At 40.8% G+C, this 15,125-nt stretch overlaps 1 protein-coding gene across 1 annotated transcript in view; it reads left to right on the forward strand.

Moving 5' to 3' along the window:
* The first annotated feature begins 1,104 nt into the window (after positions 1–1,104).
* Positions 1,105–15,125, forward strand: part of Stard8 (StAR-related lipid transfer domain containing 8) — a 117,017-nt gene continuing 102,996 nt past the window's right edge. The window contains exon 1 of the mRNA XM_087599766.1: positions 1,105–1,507. The gene's annotated coding sequence lies outside the window, so the exon portion shown is untranslated. The remainder of the gene's footprint in view (positions 1,508–15,125) is intronic.

Genomic DNA, 15,125 nt, shown 5'->3' on the forward strand with positions numbered 1-15,125 from the left:
ATAGTCCCTCCATCTTCGCAGCTGTCCCCCAGCATTGGCCAGCATCACCTCTCTTCAAGGGGATAGATATAGTCTCTGGCCAGATCCTAGTAAGAGCCTGGAGGTGGGGGACTATGAGAAACTAAGTGGCCTCTATTTCTTTTCTAGATTCCACCTCATTCCAAAAGGAATTTGAGCTGGATAGCACATTGAAACCCCCATACCTTCTGTCCTGGCTCGTTTTATGTCAACTTGACACAAGCAAAAGTCATCTAAAAGAAGGGAATTTCAGTTGCGAAAATGCCTTCATCCCAGCCGCAGGAGGCAGAAACAGGCAGATCTCTGAGTCTGAGGCCAGCTTGGTCTACAGAGTGAGTTCCAGGAAAGATAGGACTACACAGGGAAACCCTGTCAAATAAAAACATTTTTTTACACAGTATATTCTGATTATAGTTCCCCTTCCTGAACTCCTCCCTGATATTTCCTACTACCCCACCCAACCAAATCCACACAATTCCTTTCTCCCTCCCATTAAACTACAAAATAAATCAAAATATTAATAAGATAAAATAAAAACAAACAAACCAGATCAGAACAAAACAAATAGAAAAAAGAACCAATAGAAAAATAAAAAAAAAAACAAACCCATAACACTAAGACACACACATTGCATACAAACAAAATCCATTGAAAAAAATTTAAAAACATAATATATAAGCAAGAGAGCTTTAAACTTTAAAGAAAGCCCAAACAAAGCACAATGAAACAAACAAACAAAACAGCTCTAAATATCCCAGTAGGTCATCTACTGTAGGACCTAAGGACTGCCCTTATTATGGTTAGTATAACCAGGGAGACTCTGTTGGAGAAAACTAATCTTTCCTTTGCCAGTGGTTATTAATTGGAGATAGCTTTGGGGTTAGGGATGGGAGGGGCGATTGTGTCCTCTTCCTCTGTCAGTGTTGGGGCCTCACCGGGCTTAGGCCTATACAGGCCATGTGCATGCTGTCACAGTCTCTGTGAGTGACTTCATATTGCATCAGTCCTGTTGTGTCTAGGAGGCCTTGCTCCGCTGGTGTCCTCCATCCCCTCTGGCTCTTAAAGCTTTCAACTTCCTCTTTCACAGGAAGAGCGAAGGAAGCAAGCAACAGAGTGAAGAGACAACCTATTGAGAGTTCCTCCTGTTCTAAGTAGAAGGTTCCTCCACGGTTGAATCACTCTATCCTGGAGGAAGCTCCTTAAAACAGAAGACAAACAACTCAAAACGACTCCAGGAAGTCAGTGAAACTGATCAGATTTACTAGGATCTTCCCTCCCAAGAGTAAACAACGAAGACCTCTAAACAGTCAGTCTCAGACAAACCAAGCTGTAAAGAGGGGTCACACGAGCAAAGTAACCCCAAAGAAGCAGAAACAGGCTGAACTGCATGGAAGACGTTTAGAGCAGCTGCACCGCCTGGGAAGGCCACGCTCCAATATGTCGAGCTTGTCCGCTAGCTGTGCAGCATGTCCGAGGCTTTCCAGCTTTGGTGAGTACTCGCCCACACTGGGATGGGCTTTCGTGATGCAGCTGTGTTTGAGTCACTTTTGGTCCTGTAGGTAACCTCTCACCCACATTCCTGTAAGTAACCACAGTCAAACTCACTGGTTCACCAAGTTGGATTTTTGTGGTACCCATACTTGGGTCCGGCATGGGCTCTTTATCTGAGGTGAGTAAAGGTGTCCCCAGGAAAAGTCTTGGCATAAAACACACCCATATTTTCCTCTAGTGGTTTTCTACTTTCGGGTCTCGTGTTCAAGTGTTTACTCAGCTTCGGGTTGGTTTGTATACATAGTGTGATACAAGGACCTAGTTTCATTCACTGGGTATGGCATCGGCACTACTTCGCCACCAGCAATGGATATGGGTTCATTCTAATGTTTTTCACACCTTTGCCTCCTTTCCTCGTTGGCTATCTTTTCACCCCCGCCACTTTCAAAGGTGTGAAGAGTTCTCTGCTCAGATTTATAGCTCCCTAAGAGCTGCTTATGTTGACCACATTTCTGTGTTTATGGTTCATTTGTTCAGATACCTTTTTCGGAGAAACACCCATTTAAATCCTTTGCCCATTTTCATATTTGGTTAATTTTTTTCTTTGTGTTGTTGAACTTCTTTAAATAGTTGTGTACGAGGTCCTTATCAGAGGTATGATTGGTAAATGTTTTCTGCCATTCTGTGAGCTGTCATGTATTGATAACGTTCTTCGCTGCACTCGTTTTTAATTTTGATGAAGCTCAATTTATTATTCTTATGTGGTTGCTTGTACTTTGATGTCATGTATTAGAAGCCAGTGCCCACCAATGGGAGAAGAAGGGCTTGGTCCTGCCAAGGCTCGACTTTCCAGTGTAGGGGGATCCCCCAGTGTAGGGGAGTGTCAGGGCGGGAAGGCAGGAAAGAGTGGGTGGATGGGTGCCGGAACACCCTCATAGAAAAAGTGGGAGGGGGATGGGTTAGGGGTTTATGGACAGGAAACTGGAAAAGGGGATAAATTTGAAGTGTAAATTAAAAAAAATATCCAATAGGGGTTGGGGATTTAGCTCAGCGGAAGAGCGCTTGCCTAGGAAGCGCAAGGCCCTGGGTTCGGTCCCCAGCTCTGAAAAAAAAAGAAAAAAAATCCAATAAAGAAAAAAGGGGGACAATAAAGAAGCCAGTGCCTGAATGAAAATAAAATTTTTACCTTTGTATTCTTCTCAGTTTTATATGTTTGACTTTGACATCTTTGGCCTATTTTAGGTTAAATTCTTGTGTATATGTGAGGTAATTATCTTAATTCCACTGCTTGTGGACATCCCTTCCTGCCAGAACATTTGTGGACAAAATTATTCTTTCCCTCATTTAATCATATTGTCACAGTTGTCTAAAATCAACTAACCTTAAATGAAAAACTGTATTCCTGGCACTTTGATTCTATTTCATTGCTGTCAGTGTAGTTGCTTATCCTAAGCCCGTATTAGTCTTTTGGTGTTGAGCATTGAACCCAGGGCCCCATTCAAGATACACACGTTCTCTACCACTGAGCTATGCCCTCAGGAACCCTACATTGCAGAAAATGCCAAAATTAGAAAGTTAAATTTCTAAGACTGTTTGGTCTATTCTGAGGCTGTTTCATTTTCATGTGAATTTAAGAATCAGTTCATTAACTTCTGCAAAAACTTTAGCCGCAATTTTAATGAGGATTACATTAATCTGTAAATCAATGTGAAATATTGCCATTTTAACACTCAATCTAAGAGCCTAGAAGCCTAGGATTTTTAAAATGTATTAAACATTTAATTTCTTTGAATGTTATTATGCTTTATTTGAGACATAAAACATGCCTTTGTTTTAAATATAGATTGTTTTGAGACAGCTTCTCACTGTGTAGCTACAGCTGTCCTGGAATTTGCTATGTAGACCACACTGGTCCCAGAACCCACAGAGATCCACTCACCTCTACTTTCCTACTGCTTGGATTAAAGTTGTGTGATACAATGCCTGGCTTAAAAATTAATTCTTAAATGTTAAAGATTGAAGGTAGTTCATATGTGATGTTTTCTTAATTTAATTTTGAATCTATCCATTTCTAATTAATGTGAATAAAATTTACTTTGCATTTTGTTTATCAGTATTGCATTTCTGATTCAGGGTCTTTTTTTTAAATCTTTATTAACTTGAGTATTTCTTATTTACATTTCGATTGTTATTCCCCTTCTTGGTTTCCGGGCCAATATCCCCCTAACCCCTCCCCTTCTCCTTCTATATGGGCTTCCCCTCCCAATCCTCCCCCCATTACCGCCCTTCCCCCATCAATCATGTTCACTGGGAGTTCAGTCTTAGCAGGACCAAGGGCTTCCCCTTCCACTGGTGCTCTTACTAGGATATTCATTGCTACCTATGAGGTCAGAGTCCAGGGTCAGTCCATGTATAGTCTTTAGGTAGTGGCTTAGTCCCTGGAAGCTCTGGTTGCTTGGCATTGTTGTTCATATGGGGTCTCGAGCCCCTTCAAGCTTTTCCAGTCCTTTCTAAGATTCTTTCAACGGGGCTCCCGTTCTCAGTTCAGTGGTTTGCTGCTGGCATTTGCCTCTGTATTTGCTGTATTCTGGCTGTGTCTCTCAGAAGAGATCTACATCTGGTTCCTGTCAGCCTGCACTTCTTTGCTTCATCCATCTTATCTAGTTTGGTGGCTGCATATGTATGGGCCACATGTGGGGCAGGCTCTGAATGGGTGTTCCTTCTGCCTATGTTCTAAACTTTGCCTCCCTATTCCCTGCCAAGGGTATTCTTGTTCCCCTTTTAAAGAAGGAGTGAAGCATTCACATTTTGGTCATGCTTCTTGAGTTTCATGTGTTCTGTGCATCTAGGGTAATTCAGGCATTTGGGCTAATAGCCACTTATCAATGAGTGCATACCATGTGTGTTTTTCTGTGATTGGGTTACCTCACTCAAGATGATATTTTCTAGTTCCAACCATTTGCCTATGAATTTCATAAAGTCATTGTTTTTGATAGCTGAGTAATATTCCATTGTGTAGATGTACCACATTTTCTGTATCCATTCCTCTGTTGAAGGGCATCTGGGTTCTTTCCAGCTTCTGGCTATTATAAATAAGGTTGCTATGAACATAGTGGAGCACGTGTCTTTGTTATATGTTGGGGCATCTTTTGGGTATATGCCCAAGAGAGGTATAGCAGGGTCCTCAGGTAGTTCAATGTCCAATTTTCTAAGGAACCTCCAGACTGATTTCCAGAATGGTTGTACCAGTCTGCACTGATTCAGGGTCTTAATATGTAGCCCAGGATGGCCTCAAATTTGTGATGCTTCTGTCTCAATCCCTAAAATCTGAGTTTACATATATCTATTACCACAATCTGTTCCCCGTGTTTCCTACACACAATATAATATCATCTGCAAATAGTTATGCTTTTATATTCTTTTATCTCAATTTTTTCCACTTCTTTTTCCTATAGAAATGATGAAAACAGATATTTTTTCCTTAATCTTGTCTTGGGAAAAAATTTTCTGTCAGAAAATCCATAGGGATCTTCTCACAGAATAGAAGCTCCCTTCTATTCTTAGTTTGGTGGACTTCTTATGAAAAAGTAATGAATAGGTTTTTGTAATTGGAGACAAGTATGGTATTATTTCTGTTCTATCATGGTATATTACATCAATGACATTTTTATTTTAAATCAACCTTTCATCTTTGGACAGTACACTCTCATGGTTAATAAGTCTTTTATGTTATTGGCCCAGTATTTTATTATTGATTGAAGATTTTTGTGTCTGTATTCTTAAGATACATTGGTGTTAGATTTTTTTCCTGTGATGTCATTTTCTGGGTCTTGTAGCTGGATGATAAACACCTCATTCCTTCTTCTTTTATTTACTTGAAAACACTTGTTAAAGATTGGTGCTAAGAGTTGATAGAATTTATTATTGAAACCATTTTGACCCTGGGATTTTCTTTGTATAATATTTCTGAATAATTTTTAAAATTGCCTTACTTGTGGCTTATTCATATTTTCTCTTTCTTTTTCAGTTCTTTTTGGTAGTTAGGTAGTTTTGGAAATTTTTCTAATTCACTAAGTTACTTAATATATGTGAATTATGGCTAGTCATAGTATTCGCATTAATCTTTTTTATTTCTGTAAGATAGCTATATGTCCTGAAGGTTGTCTTCTAACCTCCACATGTTACTGTGGCATGTGAGTGCCCTAGTCCCCTCAATAATAATAAGATAAAATAAAAATAGAATTGTGCTACCCAGTTTGTATTACTAATATTGATCCATTGTCATCACTGACAATGTTTTATATGATTTTTCAGGCTTTTAAGTTTGTTGAGATTTTGAAAACTGTCCTTACATTTCAGTCTACCCTGGTCAATAGTCCAAGTTCAACCGATATAAATATGTGTTCTGCTTTAGTTGTGAAAACTAGTCTATAGATGTGTAATAGAAATATAGTATTATTCAGCTTTTCTTTTGTATTTTTCTTTTTTTATTTAGAGAATACTTTATTAGTTTTTGTAATCAAACCCACGTAGATAAGACCTTACATATTTAATACAGTGCGTTATCCCTGTACAAATGGAAAAAACGTAAGTTCAACATTTCTAGACCAATATGGCTGTTAATTTCTGTACAGTGCCAACTCAACACAGTAAACGGGGATACTTTTTCCCAAAGTTGACAGCACAGCTAAAGTTTCCAAAAATTCAAATTATATATCTGTATATATATATTTATATTTATATAAAAAGACCAATAATAGCAGTGTGTTATGCATCAACAGCAGCAACAGCTTTTCCAGGTTCTGCAGTCATCTGAACAAAACTGTAGAGACATCCAGCACACTCCATTAAAAAAAAAAGTAAAAAAACAAAACCCGAGAAAACAGCACAGTTCTGTTACTCTTGTGGTACCTGGCACCATTTTTTTTTTAAATTAGCTTCTCAATCATCATCTGGAAAGAAAACATTCTGAGCAACATCATTAAAAACAGCTCTGATAAAGCACGGTCACTACTACGTATCATAAAGCAGGTACAAGCTATTCTACATCCACAGAGGTATGATACAGTACTGTCCTACATCTATAATACTAGAGGATACAATTTAAAAGGCATTATTTGAGACTTGATTCTACTTTTCCAGCAGAGGGCCCAAAGGATGGTGTGACACAGCTTTGTAAAGAAACATACTCTAGACAGGATTTCCTTTCACTAGTGGCACAGTTCTAAGGATTCATTCTCTCCATGAATGTCAGCTAAAACCGTTATTAAAAAAATGAAATATCCCTAGAACAAAACCGTATAACCACCGGATTCACATGAAGATGACCTAGTGGAGACATGCTGGACCTCACCTTACCAACAAGCTATCAAATCTGTTATGTTTAAACAGTTTATTCAGCTTTTCTTATTAAACTTTTATTTAGTTGTTACATCCACAATAAAAATGGGGTATTGCAATCTCCAACCTTATCGTTAAACTGTCTATTTTTTCAATTATGAAATTTTTGTTTCATATATTTTGAGAATTGTCAGAAACATAACTGTTTATAATAGTTATATTTTTCTTGATGAACCAAATATGTTGGTATAAAATATCTTCCTTTTTGTGTGGTAACAACTTTTTACTTTTACTTATTTTTTAATCGAAAATAGATTTTTTGATCTACAGATGCACTTTTTAAATTAGTAAGCAAGGAATGTACTTGTTGCTGAATGAGATCTAAGAGATTAGTCCCAATTATTAAGCAAATTTACAACTAGTTTGGGATGTGACCTTTATTGAGCTTATCCACTGGAGTGGAAATAATGTCTGTACACAACCAAATGTTTGTTAATATAACTTCTGCATCACAATTAAAATCCAAACGTTTTTTTTTTAAAACAGTCAACTCAATCGAAACCCACCACTTCAGATTCAATAGCTTCTTTGAAGCCACAGTAACGCTTAAATATGGCTAAAACTCGAATGCAGAACCTCCCTCTCTCTCTCTCTCTCTCTCTCTCTCTCTCTCTCTCTCTCTCTCTCTCTCTCTCTCTCTCACACACACACACACACACACACACACACATCTGAGCTTCAGCACAGTCCCAGATCCAAGATGGTTGGCAGTAAGGCTGGAAAGGACTCCAGAAAGGCCAAGACAAAAGGCAGTTTCCCACTCGCTCACAGCAAGCCAGCTTGCAGTTTCCCGTGGGCTATATTCATGGACACCTGAAATCTAGGACAACCACGCATGAAAATAGATTTTTAAAATACATACATACTCTGATTTTAAAGACATACTCTGATTATGGTTCCTCCTCCCCCAACTTCTCATAGACCCTCCCCACCCACCCAAATAAACTCCTTTTTCTTCTCTCATTTAAATACAGACATCTGAAAAATATTACAATAAAATTAAGAAAAATTAAAACAAACAAACCAGAATTGGACAAAAGAAACAGACCAACAGAATAAAAGAGAAAAAAATCTGAAAGAGACAAAAAAATCAGAAAGATATATAGACACTGAGACACAGATTTGCACAGAAGAAAAACTCATTAAAAATTGGAAACTATGGGAGGCCTCCCCTTTTCTAAAGAGAAAGGGAGGAGGAATAGATAGGTGGGACAGGAGGTGGTGGGAGAACTGGGAGGAGGAGGGAGGGGAAAGTGCCATCTGGATATAAAGTAAATAAATTAATTAATGAATTTTTGAAAAGCAAAATATCTGTAAGGTTAAAAACGAAAATCCCAAACAAAGCATTGTGAGACAGAACCCCCCCTCCCAAAAATAGATTTTGTTTTGTGTTGGTCATCTATTGCTGGGCATAGGGCTTCCCTTCAGTGTGGCTTTTATATCCAGTGAGACTCTGTTGGAGAAACGAATTTTTTCTTTGCCTGTGGTTATTAATTGGAGATAGCTTCTGGGTTAGGGATGGGGACTTGTATCCACTTCCTCTCTCAATGCTGGGACTCCACCTGGCTTAGGCCTGTGCACGCTGCCACAGTCTCTGTGGGTGACTTCAAATATGCACGAGTCCTGTTGTGTCTAGAAGGCCTCGTTTCCTTGGTTACCTCCATCCTTATAATCTTTCAGCCTCCTCTTCCACAGAGTTCCCTGAGCCCTGGCGGGGAGGCATTTGATGGAGACATCCCATTTAGAACTGAGTGTTTCAAGGTCTCCCAGTCTTTGCATCTTGTCCAGCTGTGGGTCTCTATATTACCATTCTACCAGAGAAGGAAGCTTCTGTGATGATGACTGGGTGGGACACTGATTTCATGGATATAGCAGGAGTTACCAGCACAAAATGACTTGTAAGGACTCATTTATTGCCAAGTTCCTTTAGCAGAACAATAGTCCTTAGTTTCCCCCTATTTCCCTAGGTTATGTAGTCTCAGGTTCTTGTCTCCCCAAGCAGTGATGGAGATCCGTTCCATCTCCTGGAGTGGGCTTTAATTCCGAGTAGATAATGGCTGGTTACTCCCACCAGCTTTGTGCTACTGTTGCACTAGCATGTCTTGCTGGTAGGTCACTCGTTTAAATCATGGAGTCTATAGCCGGGTTAATGCTTTCCTTTCTCCTCTAGCAGCATGAAAAGCACTACCATGAACACTAGTCAGCAGGGGTGAAGGCTCTAGTTAGGCACTAACTCAACTTCTCCATCCTCAGTGAGTGAAAGTGTTGCCTTCAGTAATAGGGCCTCACCGTCAGATTGCGGGATGCAACCAATAGCCTTGGCAGTAGACCGTGTGTTTGGGGATTTCCATAGTGCCCTTTTGGCCAACAGCTCATTAGATGTTACCCATTCCTGCCACTGGATGTTTTATTTGCTGATGAGAGATGCTCAGTTGGGCTCTGTCTCTCTCATTATTGAGAAGTTCCATTTACATCCTCGTGTGTGTGTGTGTGTGTGTGTGTGTGTGTGTGTGTGTGTGTGTGTGTGTTTGTGTGTGTGTGTGTGTGTGTGTGTGTGTGTGTGTGTGGTCTTCCATATTAGGTTTCCATATGACTCCTCAAATGGCCTTTAGTTTTAGCTGTTCCTTCCCATATTCCCTCCCTCACCCTCTCTTCCTCTTCCTCCTCCTCTTCCTCCTCCTCTTCCTCCTCCTCCTCCTCTTCCTCCTCCTCCCACTCCTCCTCCTCCCACTCCTCCTCCTCCTCTTCCTCCTCCTCCTCTTCTTCCTCCTCCTCTTCCTCCTCCTCCCACTCCTCCACCTCCCACTCCTCCTCTTCCTCCTCCTCCCACTCCTCCTCCTCCTCCCACTCCTCCTCCTCCTCTTCCTCCTCTTCCTCCTCCTCCTCTTCCTCCTCCTCCCACTCCTCCTCCTCCCACTCCTCCTCCTCCCACTCCTCCTCCTCCTCCTCTTCCTCCTCTTCCCACTCCTCCTCCTCCCACTCCTCCTCTTCCTCCTCCTCCTCTTCTTCCTCCTCCTCCTCTTCCTCCTCTTCCCACTCCTCCTCCTCCCACTCCTCCTCCTCCTCCTCCTCCTCCTCCTCCATGTTTGATTCTCTCATTCCAGCTCCACCCCCAGCTATCCATTCTGTTTTTCCTTCCTAGGATGATCTAATCCTCCTGACTGGTCCCTTACTAAATACCTAACCTCTGTGGTTATATGGATTGTAGCGTGCTTAGGAAAGGTTGAACAGCACACATCCACTAAGCAAGTACTGGTACCAGATGTTGCCATATCTACTTTGTCTGATATTGCTATAGTCACTGCAGCTCTTTTCAACAGTGCTCATGTTGTGTCCATATTTATATTGTTTTACTTTCAACCCATTTGTGTTTGGGTCTAAAGGGTCTGCTGTAGCACAGAGAGATGCATTATGTTTCTCATGAAAACCTGGAGAACAAGATGTACATAGGATCTGAGAGGAGCCATGACAAGCTCTTAAAAAGCTAGAAGGTTCTACATATGCATCACAAAGACCTGATGCTAGCCCTGTGTTCCTGCCATTTATTTTCTGTATCTGTGTAGTTAAACAGTTGCCTTTGATTCTTTAAAAATGGTAAAATAACACTCATGGATAAGAAAGAAGTGGTGAGACGTTTTTCTCAGACAAGGTCTCTCTATGTAGCCCAGGTTCGCCTTGAACTCAATATCATTTGTCCTCTACCTCATGAGTTCTGGGATTAAAGCCATATGAAGCTAGGAGAGAATTGTTTCTTTATACTTTCTCCTCTATATGAACAATTATTTAAATTATTTTTATTGGCAATCCTGGCAATATCTGGGAAGGAAACAATGAACATTTTATTCCATTGAATTTTACTAATAGTTATAGTGATATGACAACTTTTCAAATGTACTTTATGATAATCTGTGTGAGTTGGAAACAGAAACTGTGTCTAATGTGGACCCAGATTCTTCGGAATCCTTCTGATCTACACTGTTGAAGGTTGACTAGCAAAATGGAATTCTTTAAATTGACTTCCATGTACAACACAGTGTTTATCATGAAAGGATAACTAACAAACACATGGTTATCTGAAGCAGGAGACAGGACCTACACTTTAATTCGGACATTCTTGAATTTCAGACCAGCATGACTGACAAGTGGGAGCCCTTCTCAGAAAAACAAAACAAACCATGCTAATTTGATACTTATGCATGCATTAATAAAACATTGCAGTGGATACAACAGTTGTGTCTAAGGCTTTACATCTTAGAATAGTAGAAGCTTATGTTGCTTAAGGAGTGATTTTTTTTTCACTGACATCATTTAGAATTACCACCGTGGGGTAAGCAATAGTAAAACCAAGGCAGACTTGTTTGCCAGTAGGATTTGAGCACGGGACACTGGGCATGAAGGCCTACCCAAGACCTAATTATTCTCTTTAAAATTTGCACAGACAATGCACACTTTCCTGTTCTCGTCTAGGGCAGACAATGCTTACACATGGGCCCTTGATATACTGTAAGAAGAAGCATGGGATGTGCTGAGGCAGTGTTTTCAGGCAAAAGCAAAGGAAAGAAAAGGGAGAAGGCAGGAGGAAGTTGACTGAAGAGGTGACTTCAACTAGAGACAAACTTCAACTGGATCCATTCAGCAGCTCTGCAGAGGCAGGGGAAGGGGGGACATAACTTCTAAGGCCCTCACCTTCACCTGATAGCAATCCTCTAGAGGTCTGATTCATTCGTTCGTTCATTCATTCATTCATTCATTCATTCATTCATTCATTCATAGATAGGATCTCATGTAGCCCAGTCAGACCTCAAACTCCCTAAGTAACCAAGCATAACCTTGGACACCTGATCCTCCTGCCTCTGCTGGAGAGGTGGGATCACAGGTGTGTGCTGCCACACCAGCTTTAGGTGGTGCTGAAGCTTGAGTCCAAGGCTTTGTGCATGTTACATAAGCCCTTTACCAACTATACCACATTGCCAGCTCTGGAGATGAGTTTTTACGTCAATACTCGCAGTGCCAAAGGATGAGAATATGTGTGTGTGTGTGTGTGCACGCGCGCGCGCACGCGCATGCGTGCACGTGCATATGCTCAAAAGATGTGAGTTAAAGAAATAGAAAAACTATAAATTTGGAGAGTCAGAATGTCAAATGAGGGCTTTGAGAGGCAGAGTTTCTAATTTATTAAAGCTCATGTGAACTATCTCTAATATTATGTATGACCTTTACATAAAAATTCTTTGAAGTATTTGATAATGCCAAAGATTATATAATGAACTAGAAGTCCTCATACTTCTATTAGTCTTTGCTACAAGCTAGTGGAAACATTTTGAAGAGTACTTAGAAAATATTTGATGTGTGACTGACTTTTCCTGGGAAGGTGTGAAGTAATGTCTACTCACTCTGGGTAGGACATTGGAAATGGAGCAGGAACACTGTTCTCTCCATGTGCGCTTACAGGAGCATGGGAGAGAGGTTGTCATAGGAGAAGGGGTGACTCAAAGTCAGCTGCAGCCCCCCAAACCAACCCTAACATGGGTGACGACAATGCACAAAACTGCACCTCTGCAGCACCCTGCACCATCACTGCTCTACTGTGCTCTAGAAATTGCTTGTTGCTAAGGGACCCATGACCATGCAGTGGGAGAGACCTTATCAATCTTGTAAGCTTCAGAGCTTCTTATGTTCTCTAAAGGTTTGTGGAGTTTCCTAAGGCACCTCCCTCCCTCTCCCTCCTGAAGGGAATGTTTCAATTCAGAAGAAATGGGTACAAAACATTCAGTGAAGTTGAAAATACCTATAACTCTAAGACCTAGTACAGCCAATCCTAGGTATATCTCAGAAAGTAAATCTGTGGATAAAATGTTTATATGTACAAAATTTTTCATTGCCACAGCATTATTTTTAAGTGGAAATTTTAAATAATCCATCTGTTCATCACTATAGAAAATAAGTTGCAATATAGCTATACAATGGAATATCGATACCACATTTTTAATGGTGAAACTGGATTTTTCTGAGTGGAAGGGAAAAACTGGAGAAAATGTTCAATATAACCATGAGACCATAATTGAGCCATAGTGCAAGGCTAGCTGTCTATAACCATAGAATCCACAGTGAAGTCATCATGACTTCCCCAAAAGGTTAGCTCTAGTCATAATCAAAATGCTAAAGGTAAGTAATGCATTGCTGACTGAAATTAAACCAGTCAGCTAGAATGAGAGTGCCTGGTCCTACTTGCCCTGAGGAATGCTGCTGTATAATATGTAAGAGGAATATAGGTCAAAATACATCCTCTTCTATGCTTTATAAAGCATGCTGGGCTGGTTATGGAATGCTTCTGACCACTTTGTCTTCCAAGCCTCCTGGTTCAGGAACTGGTCTTTTGTATGCACAATAAACATTTACATATGATAATCTAATCTAATACTTTTGACAAATACGAAGTGAACAAAGCCAGTGTGATAGTATGGGGATAGCCTGTTAATATTTATGCAAACGTAATCAGACCTCCTAAATGCTATTACTTGATATAGTGATAGAAAAATGTTCCTAGTCCATCTGCCAAGAAAATGATATTTACTAAACAACTATCAAGGTAATACATTGGTGAAGGGGGGAAATGGGAATAATGCAAAAAATAGCTAAGGAAAATATGGGAAATATTTGTTAAATGTGGATAACTGGCCCTAGACAGTATATTAGTCCCTGTCACTGTGTTAACACATTTCTCAGTTTAACAGCTATTGCTTGTAGACAGCATGTTACTACTGCCAATTCCAAGGCCGCCGCATGTCATAGTGGCACTTATTACACATACGTTTTCACTCATTTCATGGACAGGGTAATGCTCAGAGGGCTTTAGCTGTGTCTTCAGGATGCTCATGATCACTGAGTGATACAGGGGTTGGTTCTTGTGCTTCCATTTGCAGTGAGAAAAAAATCAGCCCAGAAGCCACTCACATGGCCAAAAGGCATCATATCACAAGGGCACATGAGGAAAGGTCTTCCCAATGCTCAGATCCTTTCAGGTGACAAGATCCAGGGAGGATCCAGCAAGTTGTCTTTGCTCTCCTACTGACCCAAAGCACCCGCCAGTAGGAGCACCATACTGACTGTGGCCATTTGACCATTTGTATATGCTTGGCCCATGGGGTGTGGTATTGTTAGGCAGTGTGGCCTTGTTGGAGGAAGTGTGTCACTGTAGGGTTGGTGTAGGCATAAAGTTTTTGCAGTCTAATTTTAATAAGGATTGGATAGCAGTTCAGTCCTGTAGCAAACACCAAATACGATTCAGCAGCTGCAGACCAGTCCTCTGGGCAGGCAGACACCGGCATGAACTGACAGTGACAGTCCAGTCTTTTCAGCAAGCAGACACCAGGCAGCTATAGTTTAATCCTGAAGAAATTGCTAGGCTCACCAACCAGCCTAAGGCAGGGCTGCTAAGGCAGCAAGCTGTTGTAGGAACTTAAAGAGCAGTTAGTTCTTGGGCAGTTAGTTCTTGGGCAAGTTTTTCTCAATGGCTGTGTTCCCACAGGTTGAGCTCAATGAAGGCAAACCAATACATACCTCTATGTAAGGTGAACCAATACATGCCTCTTTAGCAAAGAATAGCAAGGCAGAGCAAACTAAACCAATACTCAGTGCTTGTCCCCCACTGTATGTGGGGTCATATTTATACTCCTTCATCACAGGTCCTTCCATGTGTTTGCCATATCAAACATCCTTTTGCCTGTATCTGCTTCAGGAAAAATTCTTTCCCATGTCTGCTTTAGCAAAACATCCTTTCACCTGTGTGCCCCAGCAAAACATCAGTTGACAGAACTAACTTTCCAAAGAATTAGAAGTGTCCATTTCAAGGTGGGCTTTGAGGTCTCATATTATGCTCAAGTCTTGTCAGAGACAGTCTCTCCTGGTTGCAGTCAGATCAAGATGTAGATCTCTTAGCTCCTCTTCCTGAACCATGCCTGCCTGGATGCTGCCATGCTTTCCGCCTTGATGATAATGGACCGAACCTCTGAACCTATAAGCCAGCCTCAACTAAATGTTGTCCTGTATAACAGTTTTCTTGGTCATGGTATTTCTCCACCGCAATGGAAACCCTAAGACATTGACCAAGAACTCATTTTAACGGCCAGTGCAAAGCACCTTGTGGTAAACACAGGAGGCAGAAAGCTAAGGCCTGGGCCTTTTTTCATACACCCACAAGATTTCATCCCAACAAT

Source organism: Rattus norvegicus, chromosome X, assembly GCF_021556685.1.
Source record: "Rattus norvegicus strain SHRSP/BbbUtx chromosome X, alternate assembly SHRSP_T2T, whole genome shotgun sequence".
NCBI lineage: Eukaryota > Metazoa > Chordata > Mammalia > Rodentia > Muridae > Rattus > Rattus norvegicus.